An 18,057-nucleotide genomic window follows, 5' to 3' on the forward strand; every position below is an offset into this window, starting at 1 on the left:
GCAGACCTCGCTGAACCACGCCTCCCCCGCCACATACCGCCACCGCCCGACTCAGGCCGGGGAGCCATCCGGCCTGCTCCAAACCGCCCCAACACCCCCCCCCCCCCCCTCCCCATTCCTAGAGAGGAAGTCAGCCACAGCCCCCTGTCCGACGCATCAGTCTGCAAAAGAAAAGGGAGAGAGAAATTAGGAGAGTGCAGAAGCGGTCCGCCACACAGAGCAGCCTTAACCTGGGTAAACGCCTGTTGGCACAGCTCCGTCCACTGGACCGTATCTGGTACCTCCTTTTTAGTGAGGTCAGTCAACGGGCTGGTGAGGTCCGAATAGTCAGGAATAAACCTTCTGTAATATCCCGCCAGCCCCAGGAACTGCCTCACCTTCTTTTTGGACTTAGGTCTGGGAAAGGTTGCAATTGCTGCTGTCTTGTTAATTTGGGGACGCACCTGCCCATGACCCAAGTGGAAGCCCAGGTACCTTACCTCCACCCGCCCAACTGCACACTTCCTCGGGTTGGCCGTTAACCCCGCCTGTCTCAGCGCCCCGAGGACGGCCCTCAAATGCTCCACATGCCGCTGCCAGTCATTACTGTAGATGATGATATCATCCAAGTACGCAGCGGCATATGGAGCATGGGGTCGCAGAATTCTGTCCATGAGACGCTGAAACGTGGCCGGGGCCCCGAACAACCCGAAAGGAAGTGTTACAAATTGGTGTAACCCGAACGGCGTCGTGAAGGCTGTTTTTTCTTTGGACATGGGAGACAAGGGGATCTGCCAATATCCTTTCGTTAAGTCCGGCGTCGAATAAAAACTAGCCGTGCCTAACCGATCAAGCAGCTCGTCAATCCGCGGCATTTGATAAGCGTCGAATTTCGACACAGCATTCATCCTGCGATAGTCCACACAAAACTGTTTTAGGAACTAAAACTATCGGGCTTGCCCAGTCACTGTGGGACTCCTCAATTACTCCCATCTCCAGCATTGCTTCTAATTCCGTCTGAACCACTTTTTTTTGTGTTCAGGCACTCTTTATGGCCGGCCGCGAACCACCACGCCCGGTTCGGTCTCAATATGGTGCTGGATCAGATTAGTACGACCAGGCAGGGGTGAAAACACATCTGCAAACTCTCTTTGTAACCTTGTGATGTCAGTGAACTGCGAGGGCGAGAGGTGATCCCCCCCCGGGCCAGGGCGAGAGATTTTCCTTTGATGGCCCGAGATCCTCCTCTCCACTCACTGCCGTCGCAAGCAACACTGACTCCCCCTCACTCCAATTTTTTAGGAGGTTGAGGTGGTAGGTTTGCCGCGAATCGCCCCTGTCTGTTCGTATTACCTCATAATTGAGATCCCCTATCCGCTGTGTGACCTCAAAGGGTCCTTGCCACTTCGCTAACAATTTGGAGCTGGAGGTTAGTAGTAAAATGAGCACTTTATCTCCCGGTCCAAACTCTCGAAGCTTAGTTCCCCTGTTATACAGCAGGCTTTGTCTGTCCTGAGCCTGAAGCAAATTCTCCATAGAGAGACTCCCCAGTGTATGGAGTTTTGCTCTCAGGTCCATGACATACTGAATTTCATTTTTGCTATCTGAGCGCCCGTCCTCCAAAGTTTCTTTTAGGACATCTAACACCCCACGGGGCTGAAGTCCAAAAAGAAGCTCAAAGGGGGAAACCCCGTGGAGGCTTGTGGGACCTCTGGCACGGCGAATAAGAGGGGCTCTAGCCACCTGCCCCAATTTTTTGCGTCTTCCTGTACGAATTTACGAATCATTGTTTTCAACGTGCGATTAAATCGTTCGACCAGTCCGTCCGTTTGTGGGTGATAGACACTGGTACCCAATAATTTAATTATTCTCTTTCCACGATCCCACGAGTCCTCAGCCCTCTCTCTTCGATCGCTGGTTCCAGTCTGTCTTTTATACGGTCTCCCCACGCCAATTTCTGCAACGAGACACCGGTGTCAGTCATTTTGCACTTGACCCACTTACCGCCGCTCGTCTCTCTACTCTCTCTCTCGTCGCAGACCTCGCTGAACTACGCCTCCCCTGCCACAATATTATTTCAATTATTTGTATTAGTCATATTTATTTAAAAAAATTATTTAATGAATTCCTCATTCCTTATAAATAAAATCTATTAATCGGTGATACAATTCTATAGTATGTATTTCTGTAGCGGATATGCACAATTTCTTTATTAATATATACAATTATGGAAGTTTCTACTTTTACATATTTCACAGACTAAATTGTGACAATGAGAAATGAACAATGAGTTTGTTGACTGTACTAACCTGCATGCCAAACCATGATGTTTCACAGATTCACCATCTCAGCCTTATTGGTGGGGCCAATCCAGGGGATTGTGTGAGGAGAGTGATGCGGGCAGTGGCGACAAACATCGTGTGGAGCCACTTCAGTTTGAAGGGGAAAAGGGAGAAATTGCCTCTGATTGACACAACTCTGTGTAAAGTCATCAAACGTGAGTCTAAAAAAATATATAACATTGTAAAGAATGAACATTTCATTTCTGGAAACATTTACTTGGCCTCATGTCATTCAAAACTGTATTTCTTGCTTGCATATAACAAGGGATGCTTTGCAGAATGTTAAAGGTTGTATCAGTGATTTCTGGCCCCAAAATAAATGTCTAATCTTTCCTAAAGATCAGCTAGCTGACTCACTGACAGGGGCGGGTGTTGCTCCGATTTCGCGTCCAGCCGTGCACGAGCACAAAACCTCACAACACCCGCCCCTGTCAGTGATTGGTTGGAACACTGTTTATTTTGGCTTTGAGTGGTGGTTGTACCCATTTGTTTTTGTGTGGAGATCTCAGAGCCTAGGCTGCCTACAGAGACGCGGTTTTTGGACGGCATGCTCATGGGGCGGGCAGCTAGCTGATCGTTAGGAAAGATTAGACATTTATTTTGGAGCCAGAAATCACTGATACAACCTTTAAGCCATTTAAAAGTATAAAATCACTGTGCACTTTTTTGTGTTAAAAATATGAGCATCATATATCTTTAGTGTATCAGAAAGAAAGAAAAAATTGTATTAAGGACATGGAGTCAAGTATTTAATAATCAGGGCTTCACAATATACTGCCCGATTGCCCGACGCTCGGGACAGTTGACGGAACTGCTGTAGGGGTATAATTATATATATATATATAAGTACGAGAGGCTGTGCTGTATCGTGAATAAGTCACGGCTGAAGGGTGTTGTTTGGCGACGCGAAGCAGAGTAACCCCTTCAGCCATAACTAATTCACGATACAGCACCTGCCTCAAGTGCCTTATTGCTTTTATAAAACAGTTGCCACACAATACAAATATTAAAGCCGAAAAATATGTATCTATGCAACTTTCATGAAGTAAAATCACTAAAAGCCTTCCTTCCGTAGGAAAAAATAGTGAGAGATCAAGAAAGCGAGTGTAGCTGCATTTACAGTAGGACATAGCATTTTCTTTCAGGTTTTCCTATATCCATAATAAAATAAAATAAATTCCCAGTTTGCTGCTATATCTTGTCCTTTTCACCATTAATTGGTTTTGTCTATAGTCATGTCAGTTGTGTCTTCCTTCTGCGTGATCACAAGTTTGAGTCCTTTCAATATAAAAGGTGTCTTTACTGAATGAATCAGCTTTTTGAACAAATCAAAAATTTGTAATCATGAAGTCTGATAATAACTTTAAGCGAAAAGTTTATATTGATAAAGTGAATTTTGAGCACATTAATAAATGGTACTTACATAATATTCATGATTTCTGTTGAGTTCAAGATGCTGTTATGAAATGCAAGTCTGATCTGGGAGAGAAGGATGTAGAGTGCTACATTGCAGAGACACTGAAACATGTGCCAGCCCAACACGTGTGAAAAAACATGTGAAAAAAATGTTCAGGTATTGATGTTGAATATAGGAAAATATGGGGAACAAAAGCAAAATATTTCATATTAAAGCAGCACTATGCAGTTTTTTTTTAGCTTAACTGAACAGCTTCAGAGTTATTGGAATGGTTATATGACTCTTTTCGGGTTGAATGGTGGTCGTCTCGCCTCTGGTGCCTGTTAGTGGAAAAACCGCACTTGCAACTTTGGGCCGGCGGACCACCGCATGATTTCAGCTCTCGTGATGTAACGAATTGCTTTACGGCACTGCACACATTACACGCATACACGCCGCCATCCAGATCCGGCTAGATAAGAACAACTATCGTCATGGCTTAACTGGCATATAAGAAGCAGAAAGCTAGGAAAGCATTGTCGGAGGAACAGAGAAAGAGGAAACGGCAGACTGAAAGAGCAAGGAGTCAGACACGACTGGGAACTGGGAACACTTCCCTTAAATCCTGATGTACTCGTTACATCATAAGAAGAATGGTATCTACGCTAATTTTAGTGTCTTTGTTTATCCCGAGGTTTTCCCGCAGCCTGCCGGATCCAGGCCGTTTCCAGAACTGACGAAGGACTTTTCACCCGATGACAATGCAGTGCTGAAGTGACAACTAGCCTCTCCCTATGGAGGATCCCTATACCACTCTACAGATAAAGCGTTGTGGATTTTTTTTGGTTCGCATACCTACCCGAAGTGATAAGATAAAATAAAAATTCTGCATCAAAATTTATAGACAAGACAAGTAGTTTGTTTAGGCATGGTTTGTAAGGAATTACAAACCTGCCCACATATATTCAAACGCACATAACTATAGAATCAATTCTTAATGCGCATGTGAACGCCATCAGAGTCTATCACAGGTTCGTGTTTAAAGTCTGTTTAGAGAGAACGATGTCGTCTTAGCGGCCCCTAATTTAATAACAAACTATCATTTAGACGGAAGTGAATCAATCAAAAGTAACTTTAGCTGGAAAAAACATTTTTCAAGAACCACTATAAAACTAAACCAATCTCTATTACCTTAAATTATACGTTTATCGCTGTAAAGCTGCTTTGAAACAATCTACATTGTTAAAAACGCTATATAAATGAGGATGACTTGACTTGACACGAGTAAATATCGGCCATGCGTTTTCAGAATGGAGAAAAAAACTAAGAAAGCGCGGTTGGAAGAGTCTAGAAAAAGGTAACGAGAATCTGAAAGCGCGAGGAACCGGACAAGAGTCCTACTCGCTCAGGCTTTCACTGTTAAAGTTGATTCCTGCGATTATCATGAGAACAGTTGTCAATATCTCACATAATTATCAGGACATAAATATGATAAAATATTATTATAAATTGCAATAATCATGTCTTAAAACATTATAATAACGGACATTGTTATAAAATAATGCAACGTACATGATGTAACTTTATTGATGTCATCTGGGATTTAGGCTCAGTTTAGCCTAACGCGGTAGGCTGTACTTTATTATTATAAAGTGGAGAGGCCGTGAGTGCAGATCATTAGACTGTCACGCTCTGCGTGAGTTGTATTTACGACAATAACGTTAAATACAACTACTCTACAGCGACTCTAGGGGTCGCTGTTTGACAAAAAACGGATTTCCTGCATAGTGCTGCTTTAATCAGACAATGGTTCGATTTGATTGAAACAATGGAGGGCAAAACCTGCAAAAACAATACATATTTAAACACGCAAATAAATATATAAATAAATCCACAAAATTCTAAATAAATGATTAAATGTGCGAGAAAAAAACTAATGATGTAACTCGCGAGACGTACTCTCATTCATTTTTTATCGACATAACATCTCGTTATTAGGAGAAAAATGTCGCTTTACCTTTCATATTAAACCCTGATTGCCACAAGATCTTATGTCACTGGAGTTGCATCTTTTTCTCACAAGATGTTATGAAAAGGACTGACTTAAAATGAAATTCTAAATCTTTCATTTTTGCTTTTTCCAATCGATATTATTCATCAGGACTATAAAAACAAATAAAAAATAACAGCAATAAAATGTGTAAAAGTTACATTACCGGTCTGTACAATTTTTTCTCCACAAATGTCCGTCTGTTTTAAAAAGAACTTAAGAGCTTTATTTTAAGCCCAAAACACAATTTCAACGTTAGTCAACATTTTCACAGCATGTTTCACTTGTTTCATCACCCTGTACAGCTCCCATTAAAGGTTACAATGAAAACGACTAACCTGTTGTTTTGTTGTTGTGCTGTTTCTTTAGGCTCGACTGCCAGTACCTGCAGAATTGGAGTAGTTTGCTTGTTCTACATTCCTCGAAGTGTTCCCGTCTTCTTTGTTCAAACAAATTATAATTGTGTTATAATTAATTAAATTGTTAATGTATACTGATGTTTTCGAAATAAATTAGCTGAATTTACCTATTTTTGAGTATGCATTCATCATTCATCAGATTTAAATAGTCTTTAAATGAGGTTTGGCAAATGAGGACACAAACTGTCCGCCTTGAAAATGACCTTGATATTTAGTACCAGCACAGGACGTTGTCACAACGTCGTGCTTACTAACTGGCAACGTCACAAAATTCCGTTGTAGCAACGTATCTGGGAATTTCACTTTTCCGGTTGCCACGACGTAACTAATTACGTCGCCACGACGAAAGTTTGGTCACCAGATTACGTTGCAGTTACGTAACAGTTACGTATTTGTGTTAGCTCGGTAGGCGTCTATGGGATCAAATTCCAGCCAAATGTATTGCGGCCACGGATCAAAATATAATAAGCGTGAATCAAAAAATAACAAGCATGTATAAAAACTTTAAACACATAAAAAAATATTTTTCACAAAACTTTAACTTGTGTTCATGCTTTCTTTAAAATTATGTTTTCCTTGGTTTTATTACTCTGTACTTTGCTCTCTCTTTCATTTTCTGCTCATAATTAAAAAAATTGTACGCTTGTGCTGTTTTTCTCTTCGCTCTTCTTTCCATGTTCTGTGCTTGCTCTTCCAAATGTTCCAGTTTGAGTTCCATGTAAATTAGGACGGGCTTAAGTGTCACGGTTGGTCCACTAGTTCTAGATTGACAGCTCCATCTCTAGCCAATCAATCCAAGAGGGGAGTTGACGTCACTCCAATGCGACTCGCGCTACTGATGTTCTCTCGTACAGGGGAAGACAAGTTTATTTTAAACTTTACAAGGACTTTTAAGCAGTAAAGCTATCTGAACTCTGGACATAAAAATAATTAAATTCCTATTTTTTGAGGTAGCCTACATTTTAATGCGCACACTGGTAATTGGTGTTAAACAATACTTGGCTCATGATGTTAATATGCTAAGGCAGCTCTAAAACATCATGCAGTTTTGAAACACTGCATTTCTTTGCAAAAATAAAGTTAATTTTTTATTAAAAATTAATGTATTAATTAATAATATTTATTAATTAAGTACAAGACAAATACAAAGGCATTTGTGGTACAGTTCAGAGTATGTAAAACAAAGAACAACAACAACTAAAATTAAAACGGCCATTTTACCCGTCTGAAGAATTTAGGACTTTGGCCTTTCAACACTACACAAAGCCTACCTTTATATATATATATATATATATATATATATATATATATATATATATATATATATATATATATATATTACTAGATCCATTACAGACAAGGCATAAAGATCAAAAAGTACAAGACAAATACAAAGGCATTTGTGGTACAGTTCAGAGTATGTAAAACAAAGAACAACAACAACTAAAATTTAAAATAAACATGTAGCCTTTGTAAAAGGAAAAAAAACGTACAGCCTACCTGGTGATCCGTTACAGTTAAATACGCTATCCTAAAATATTTTCTTAATTGTTGTTGTTAAGCGATCATATAGCCTAGGTAGCCTGGTAAATTAATTCTAGACTAGATGTACCATTTGGCAAAAGATTAATGAAATTGATAGTGTACATAGGAGATTACAGAAACCAGGTGGATTTGATATGCAGTGATTTATTATAGTTATTGTGTTCATTTACATAGCTACATAATTGCATTTTACTTTAGGATTAATGTTTTAAATATAGCTTACATTTTTAATACAGCAACATGAAAATTATTGAAAAGATCAGGGATAGGTAACTTCGTTTCTGGAGTGCCGCTGTCCTGCAGAGTTTAGCGTCAACTCCAAAAAAAACCTAGCAGTATTAATAATCCTAAAGATGATGATTAGCTGGTTTCGGTGTGTTTGATTAGGGTTGGAGGAGCTAAACTCTGCACCCAGGAGGACTGGCATTGCCCTTCCATGTCATAGATTAAATATGAAAGTAGAGCGACCAGTAGGTGGTGGAAAGTTACTGTCTTTATGAGGGAGTCATTCATTCAAACTTCTCGTTCAAATCAGGAATTCTTTAATGAAACACTGTTGTGTGGCTCGCAGGAGATCGACGCTCACAGTGCAAGGTCCAGAAGTAAGGCCAGGGCATTAACGGTGAATATGATGGATCATCAGACAGGCACAACTGTGACAGGTCGTCGTCGTTAGGGTGACGAATTTAACGATAACGGATCATCAGGTAGACGTAACAGGTCGAGTTACAGGCACACATACAGTTTAACGGTGTCCTGCCACGGAAAGATTTTTGCCAGCTGAGCTGATGGTTATCTTCACCTGTAGCTACGAGAGAGCATCAGTAGCGCGAGTCGCATTGGAGTGACGTCAACTGCCCTCTTCGTTTGATTGGCTAGAGGAGGAGCTGTCAATCTAGAACTAGTGGACCAATGGTGACGCTTAAGCCCGCCCTAATTTACATGAAACTCGAAATGCAACATTTGGAAGAGCAAGCGTAGAACATGGAAAGAAGAGCGAAGAGAAAAACAGCACAAGCGTACAAAAAAATAAATTATTAGCAGAAAATGAAAGAGCGCAAAGTACAGAGTAATAAAACCAAGGAAAACATAATTTTAAAGAAAGCATGAACACAAGTTTAAGCTTTGTAAAAAATATTTTTTAATGTGTTTAAAGTTTTTTTTCATGCTTAAGTCAAGTCAAGTCACCCTCATTTATATAGCGCTTTTAACAATGTAGATTGTTTCAAAGCAGCTTTAAGAGATAAAGATATAATTTAAGGTAACAGAGATTGGTTTGGTTTTATAGTGGCTCTTGAAAAATGTTTTTTCCAGCTAAAGTTAGTTTTGATTGATTCACTTCCGTCTAAATGATAGTTTGTTATTAAATTAGGGGCCGCTAAGACGACACCGTTCTCTCTAAACAGACTTTAAACGTGAACCTGTGATAGACGCTGATGGCGTTCACATGCGCATTAAGAATTGATTCTATAGTTATGTGCGTTTGAATATATGAGCGCAGGTTTATAATTCCTTACAAACCATTCCTAAACAAACTACTTGTCTATAAATTTTGATGCAGAATTTTTATTTTATCTTATCACTTTGGGTAGGTACGCGAACCGAAAAATTCCACAACGCTTTATCTGTAGAGTGGTATAGGGATCCTCCATAGGGAGAGGCTAGTTGGCACTTCAGCACTGCATTGTCATCGGGTCCAGGCAAAAGTCCTTCGTCAGATCTGGAAACGGCCTGGATCCGGCAGGCTGCGGGAAAACCTCGGGATAAACAAAGACACTAAAATTAGCGTAGATGCCATTCTTCTTATGATGTAACGAGTACATCAGGATTTGAGGGAAGTGTTCCCAGTTCCGGCTGACCTAATCCAAGCAGCCTAATATTAAATTCTAGAAGTCTATAGAGTGTTATGTGAATGCTAGGTCAAAGAGATGCGTTTTTAGTCTAGCTTTGAACTGACAGACTGTGTCTGCTTCCCGGACAATGTTAGGAAGATTGTTCCAAAGTTTTGGTGCTAAATAGGAAAAGGATCTAACGCCAGCAGTCGATTTATATATTCTAGGTATTATCAACTGGTCGGAGTTTTGAGATCGCAATAGACGTGAAGCACTATAATGCGTTAAGAGCTCGCTCAAGTACTGGGGAGCTAAACCATTTAGTTCTTTGTAAGTAATCAGCAATATTTTCAAATTTATACGATGTTTAATAGGGAGCCAATGCAGTGTTGACAGAACCGGGCTAATATGGTCGTACGTGAATCAAATGCTTGTTATTTTTTGATTCACGCTTATTATATTTGATCCGTGGCCGCAATACATTTGGCGGGAAATTGATCCCATACAGTCAAACCAAACCAAGTGCTTATATAGATCAGAAAAAAAGAAACTATAAAACAAACTCAAATTCAGATGTGTGAATCACCTGGCTTTTGAATTACAATGGAAAAAATTAAAAAAAATTAAAAAAGGATATGAAAAGGATATGATTTATACTCTACATATAAATGAGCATCTCCCCCAATATGCACAAGTGTCTTACTGCATAACATTGTAGGTTACTGGCCTCAGATTAAATTATAAACTATTTAAATAATAATAACATATGTACACATATAAAATAAAATAATTAAGTAAAATAATAATCAAGCAATCTGTGTCTAGAAATACACTAAGACCCTACCCAGCTGAGAATAGAGAAACTGCACAAAAATATACAACTCCGAGTCACATCTCACTAGGACTGAAATTGAGAAAATATGACCAGCATCCTTTTAGATTCTTTCTGCTTCACCTGCATTTTGTATTCCCTGCAAACACTTTTCCGCATCAACCGGGTCCTCAAACTCACGGGTCTGTCCGTCAATTGTTAGGCGCAGCTTTGCTGGGTAAACTGTTCCATAATTGACGTTCAGGGACCTCAACCGTTGTTTAACCACATCAAAACGCCTACTCTGAAGCTCTGCAGATAAATCGGGGAAAATCTGACTCCATGATCTTCATACATGACCGTGCCTTTAATCCTGACAGCTCTCATCACTCTGACTTTATCTTGGAAGTTCAAAAACTTCTTGATCAGCACCCTTGTAGGAGATGATCGACTGGATTGTGCACGACCAGGTATTCTCTGCGCTCTCTCGATGATGGGCGGAGCGGAGAAGGTTGCCGGGCCCAACACTTAAGGTAACCATTTTTCTAAGAAGGCGACCGCGTCATGGTTTTTCACCTTTTCAGGAAGATTAACCAGTCTTAGGTTTGATCTTCGAGAGCGATTTTCAAGGTCGTCTAGCTTATGTGAAAGGAAGGCTAGGGCGTTTAACTACCTCTTCCATCTTGCCTTTCTCCGTAGTAACTGTGTCTTCTACGTTGCTAATTCGCTCTTCGGCCAATCCATGCGTCTCTCGAAGAAGTCTCTCACATCCTTTTTTACCCCATGAATCGCGTAAAGAACGCCATCTATCTTTGTCGCAAAGTCACTTCTCATCATTTCCAACTTTTGGATCACATCCAGATTCTGGCCAGTGTTTGAACAGCTTTCTTCAGGTTGGGAAGCGCTGATTGCGTTACCTGATGAGCTACCTACACTGCTAACATCCCATTCGTCATCCTGGTCTTTCAGTGGCGAGGAGTCGGTTTTATGCTTTAATTTAGATTTTTTCGACGGCATTTTGATTCTTATTTCACCTCAAGCAGTTAGTGAAAAAAAGTACACTTGTATAAACAAAAAGACGAATAATATACAGGATTTTCAACAAATAATGCCAGGAGCTCACAAAAAGACGTGCACTCAGCTCTAAGTCATAACCACACCCCTCCAAAACCTCATTCTTAGGATATCACATAAGTCATCATGGCGTGAAGATGGATGAATTAAAGGTTCTCGCAGTCGCTGAATGGCCCCAACCCACGACGATCAATGAATTACAAAGATTCTTAGGCTTCGCAAATTTCATCCGCCACTACAGCACAATAGCATCACCCTTAACATTGTAAGACTGGAAAAACTGGAAGGATTTTAAGAGCGGGCCACTCTCTGAGAAAACAAAGGAAATTAACATTTGAACTCCCCCTCATGCACTATCACTTCTCAAAGGTAAACACACAAAACTGAAATGGAATCAAGAGGCAATCCAGGCATTTATCACCCTAAAAGAAAAATTCACGTCTGCCCCCATTTTGAAACACCCAGACCCCAGTTTACCCTTCATCGTAGAAGTGGATGCCTTCGACTGTGGAATCGGAGCTGTACTCTCACAGAGACACGATCAACCAGGTAAACTTCATCAATGTGCGTTCTTTTCAAGGAAACTAACCGCCGCAGAACGAAATTATGATGTGGGGAACAAGGAACTGTTATCCATGAAGGCAGCCATCGAGGAGTGGAGACATTGGTTAGAGGGGGCGCTTCACCCATTTCAAATCATCACTGATCAAAAAAATTACATCAAAAGGTGCGAAACGTCTAAATGCACGTTAAGCTCGGTGGGCACTATTCTCCACACGCTTCCAATTTACGTTAGCCTATCGATTTGGCAGTCAGAACGGTAAAGCAGATGCCCTCTCCAGACGTTACGATCTTCTCACTAAACATCTCATCCCAGAGCCCATCCTTCCTCACTCTGTTATCCTCGCTCCAGTTTCCTGGGATATCATGGAAGAATTACAACAGGAACAACAACGTGAACCACCACCTGCTCACTGCCCTCCGGACATGCAGTACGTACTTTTATGTCTACGTCAACGTCAATGTATCAGGCAATGGGTCGACACTTCCCTTAGGGCAGGTCACCCCGGCATTTCTCGCATTATTCATCTGCTACAAAATTTGTTTTGGTGGCCTACAATGACCAGAGATGTCACTGCTTATGTAAACTCTTGTCAAGCCTGTGCTCAATCTAAAAACCCTAAGGAATTACCCTCCGGTCTTCTACAACCACTACCCATTCCACAAAGTCCAATGGTCCCACCTAATGTTATTTCCAGCAAAAGTTAGTTTTGATCGATTCACTTAAGTCAAAATGGTCAATTGTTATTAAATTAATTTGTTACAAAATTAAAATGATTTTAAGCGGGGCAGAGAGCAGCGTGCGTGTGTGTGTAGCCTATATATATATATATATATATATATATATATATATATACAGGCTACACACACACACGCTGCTCTCTGCCCCGCTTAAAATCATTGGCAACACGATTTGTTTGGAACTATTGAGAGCTACAAGAATCACGTGACCGCACAGCGCCAATATCACTATGATTGTTATGGTTGTTAATATTATTTTAGAAAGTATATTACGTAAGATAAAAGCAATCAAATGCCATACACTATGTAGGGATTAGTGAATGAGTGAACAAATGAGCGGTTTCGGACACAGCTACTGTGTCGCAACCGTCTATGTTTGAAACTCTCATAACGGCTCTGGTTCGCACTTAGTAGATACCACCAATTCAAGTTCAAAACAAAGCGTGCGCCCTGTACTGTGATTGGTGGCTCATTTAACCAGTTACGTTTTTAGCCACTCATAAATGAAAAGGAACGACTGATTTTGAAAATGTAGTAGAGCGGGGGTCTCCAACACGTTGCTCGCGTGCTACCAGTAGCTCGTGGCCTGATTGGAGGTAACTCGCCAAGGGGCCGTTCACATATCTCGAATTTTGCGCGCTCAAGTTCGTTATTTCAAATGTAGAAAGTTGATCATTGAAGAGACGCGCTTATTTTTTCCAGGCGCAGAGAGATGAAAAAACGTCTCTGTTACGTATGTAACCCTAGTTCCCTGAAAGGGAACGAGACGCTGCGTCAAACGCTGTGGGAACGCCCCTGCGTTGTGCGTCATGAAGCACGTATGGAATCAGCCCAATGGAGAGATGGAACGTCATAGGCGGGTGACGTCATCGACCAGGAAACTATAAAGCACCCCATAAACACAAGCGCAACAGCTTCTGATAGGCCTGAAGGAAGCGCTAGCGGGAATGCAGGGAGTATGGTGGAATGACGCAGCGTCTCGTTCCCTATCAGGGAACTAGGGTTACATACGTAACCGAGACGTTCCCTTTCAAGGGAACTCGAGCTGCGTCAAACGCTGTGGGAACGCTAATACCCACGTCGCCATAGGACCAAGTGACCGCTATGTGAGAACTAGCGCACAGAGGATGAGAGCACCTGTGCCCCAGGGGTAGAACTTAAGTCTAGGTCGTAGAACTTAATGAAAGTATGCGGTGAAGACCATCCAGCCGCATCACAAACGTCACTGAGGGAAACTCCTGGCAGTAAGGCTTTAGAAGCCGCCATACTCCTGGTAGAGTGGGCTCGTACAGCCAAAGGTGAAGGCTGACCAGCCGACTCATAGGCAAGTGAGATAGCCTCGACCACCCACTTGCTCATTCTCTGTTTAGACGCGGGACACCCCTTCTTGGGTGGCCCAAAGCACACAAATAGTTGTTCTGACTTCCTCCACAGGGCAGTTCTGTGGACATAGGCGTCTAACGCCCTAACAGGGCAGAGTAAATTAAGTTTCTCCTGGTCAGACGACAGAAATGGAGGAGGACAAAAGGCCTGCAGAACTGTAGCTCTAACAACATTATTAGGGACCTTGGGAACGTAACCTGGTCTAGGATGCAGAAAAGCCTTAACCATGCCAGGCGAAAATTCCAGGCACGAGGGTGAAACCGACAGAGCCTGCAAATCTCTGATTCTCTTTAGTGAGGAGATAGCAAGAAGAAAGATAGTCTTAAACGTGAGAAACTTCTCAGGAACTTCTTCGATAGGTTCAAGAGGAGCTAGGGAAACACCTTCTAATACGATGGCCAGATCCCAGGCTGGCACCCTCGTACGAACTGCTGGCCTCAGCCTCAGTGTGCCACGAAGGAAACGAGTTATAAGCGGGTGTCTCCCAAGAGAAACTCCACTGTAAGGGACGTGGTAAGCAGCCAGTGCCGCCACATACACCTTTAGTGTGGAGGGGGATAGCCCTGTGGAGAAGCGCTCCTGCAGGTAATTCCAGCACTGCACCCACTGGGCAGTTAACTGGGTCCTGCAGGTGCTCTCCACACCAAGAAGTGAAGAGTTTCCACTTCAAGGCATAAAGCTTTCTCGTGGATGGAGCTCTGGAGTGAAGAATGGTCTCAACAACCTCGATTGAGAGACCAGAGTTCATGAGCTGGGCCCGCTCAGAGGCCAAGCCCACAATACTGGGCGGGGGTGAAATATCATGCTGCCCGCCTGAGAGAGTAGATCCCTCCTGACCGGGAGCTCCAACGGAGAGCCGTCCAGGAGAGAAATCAGGACCGCAAACCATACTCGGGCCGGCCAGAACGGGGCTACTAATAGTAGGCTGACCCCGTCCCGGCGAACCCTCTCCAGAACTCCAGGTAGCAGAGCAATCGGGGGAAAGGCGAACAGACGTGACCTCGGCCACGGCTGCACCATAGTGTCCAACCCCAGAGGGGCTGGATGGCTGATGGAAAACCACAGATGACAATGCGTGGTCTCCTTGGAAGCGAATAGGTCCACCTCGGCGCGACCGAAACTCAACCAAAGGAGCTCCACCACATCGGGATGGAGTCTCCAATCCCCCGGCCTCGGCCCCTGTCTCGACAGGGAGTCTGCAACCGCATTCAAATACCCAGGAAGATACATTGCTCTCAGAAATAGTAACCTCCCTTGGGACCACAGGAGGATCTGACGGGCAAACTTGTAAAGCCGGCGAAACCGCAGGCCCCCCTGATGATTTATATAAGAGACCACCGACGTGTTGTCTGACTGAAATAACACATGATGACCTCTCAGGTCTGCTAGGAAGTGTTTCAGAGCCTGGAACACCGCCAACATCTCTAGACAATTTATAAGCCGTGATAGATGATGGTCCTCCGACAGCCCTTGGGCTGGACGACCACTCGTGACCGCCCCCCACCCTGTGAGGGAAGCATCCGTCGTTAGCTTTACGCAACGACAAAGAGCCCCCAACACAGGCCCTTGGAATAGGAACCAAGTTTCTTTCCACATGACCAGAGCACGAAGGCAGCGCCGCGGACTTTGACCGTGCGGAGCGGATTTCCCCTCGGGGAGAATCCCTTGGTCCTGAGCCACCACTGTAGCGATCTCATGTACAACAGGCCGCAAGGTATAACGTCGGACGCTGCTGCCATCAGACCCGACAGTCTCTAAAACTGTTTTACAGTAAGTAGCTGGCCTAGCTTTACTTGTTTCACAGCTGAGAGAATCGAAACGATGCGGGTCGGAGCGAGTCGCGCCTGCATCGAAACCGAAACGACACCCAGAAAAGTGGTCTTCTGAGGAGATAATACACTTTTCTTTGCGTTCAGCCTCAACCCCAACTTCCTGATATTAACGAGAACGACATCTCAATGTCGAACCGCCATCTGCTCTGTCTGAGCTAAAATCAACCAATCGTTGAAGTAATTGAGGACACGAACACCCTGAAGCCTCAGGGGCACTAGTGCTGCGTCCATGCATTTCGTGAAAGTGCAGGGAGATAAAGCTAGGCCAAACGGAAGAACCCTGTGCTGGTACACCTCGCCCCCGAAGGCGAACCTCAGGAACTTCCTGTGTTGTGGAAGGATGGAAATGTGGAAGTACGCGTCCCTTAGATCTATCGTGACAGACCAGTCCTCGGATCTGATTTGTGACACGATCTGCTTGATAGTGAGCATCTTGAATTTTGGCTTCCCTACCGAGCGATTCAATAGGCGCAGGTCTAAAATTGGACGCAACCCCCGGGTAGAACGGGTTCCTCCTCCCAGTGTGGAGTCAGGCTATTACAGCCGATATTTCATCGTTCCAAAATATTTTGGAACGATGAAATATCGGCTGTAATAGCCTGACTCCACACTGGGAGGAGGAACCCGTTCTATAGCCTCCTTTTGAAGGAGTGCTTTCACCTCTTGTTCCATAACCAGAGCCTGCTCGGGGCCCAACACTGTAGTCAGAACCCCTCTAAATCTTGGTGGACGACACCTGAATTGGATAGCATAATCCCTTTCTATTGTCTGCAGGACCCAAAGAGATATTTTTGGAAGGCTTTTCCACTCTGCCAGAAATTCTACTAAGGGTACCAGTCTCTCGAGACTGGCCTCTGGTGTAACTTGAGCAGCAAACGCAGCGCCCTGTAACGGCACACCGGCAGGGAACAACTGGTCTAACCGCTCTGAAACCCTCCTCAGAGGGGGCGAGCGTCCCTTGGGAAATCGCTCGCTGGGACCGTCTGCGCCCCGGCATGAAGGCGGGGTTGGCAGAACGGGCCCCGAGGGCACCGAGGAAGAATGGGCACCGTAGAAAGAGGTGAACACCAGGACACTGGGGACCACCCTCAGTGTCCTGCGCGCCGTGGCGCCAGGACTTCTTCTTAGCCGAAGCCTTCTTAGCTAATATAACTGTCCTCAGATCAGTTCTATTACTGGGAGATTTCGGCTGAGAGTGCCGCGGCTGAGCCCACTGTCCAGCAGGGGGAGCACGAAACGCGACACTCTGCTTCAGCGCCCTATATGATGAGCTCGCAGACGGCCGGGGCTGCTCCTGAAATTTCTTAAAAGCTGTTGTTTGCTTTTCCTTCTCCTGGAATTTATCGATGACAGAATTTACAGCATCGCCAAATAAACCCAGGGGGGAGAGAGGAGTGTCTAAAAGGAAAGCTTTTTCTTTTTCTTTTATATTTGTCTGATTTAACCACAGATGTCTTTCTGCGGCCACCAGAGCTGCCATAGATCGACCCACTAGCTTGGCCGACTCTCTGGTTGCGCGCAGGAATAAATCAGCAGCCTGACGCAGTTCGCGAACCACGTCAGCACTGACCTCCTCACTCTCACTCACGTCCCTCAGCAGGTCAGCCTGGTATGCCTGCATTATAGACATAGTATGCAGACATGACGCAGCCTGATCCGCCGCCGAATACGCTTTACCCACAAAAACTGAAATATTTCTAAGAGGCTTGGTTGGGTAATGCCGGTGCCTTAACAGATGACGCAGCCTCGAGGGAGAGAAAACTCGCACGCGAGGCATAGCCGAATAACCATATCATTTTGCCCCCACAATATTAGAATATGTTGAAGTCTGGGGACTAAACACTCTATATGACACCAGTTTTTTCCACGATTTCGACACCTCAGTGTGGAGATCGGGAAATAACGGCAAGCACCGGCGTGGAGGTTGCACTCGTGACGGCAAAAATCTCTCATCTAAATTTAATTTAGAAACAGACTCCTGTCTAGTCACTGGCCATACAATGCTGAGTTTTTCTACAGCTCTTGTTAATACCTCCACTAGCTCATCACTTTGGGGAGTGTAAGGTGGCGAATTCTCCACATCTCCCTCATT

Source organism: Siphateles boraxobius, unplaced genomic scaffold, assembly GCF_051911475.1.
Source record: "Siphateles boraxobius isolate OS27281-9 unplaced genomic scaffold, OSU_SipBor_1 9, whole genome shotgun sequence".
Taxonomy (NCBI): Eukaryota; Metazoa; Chordata; class Actinopteri; order Cypriniformes; family Leuciscidae; genus Siphateles; species Siphateles boraxobius.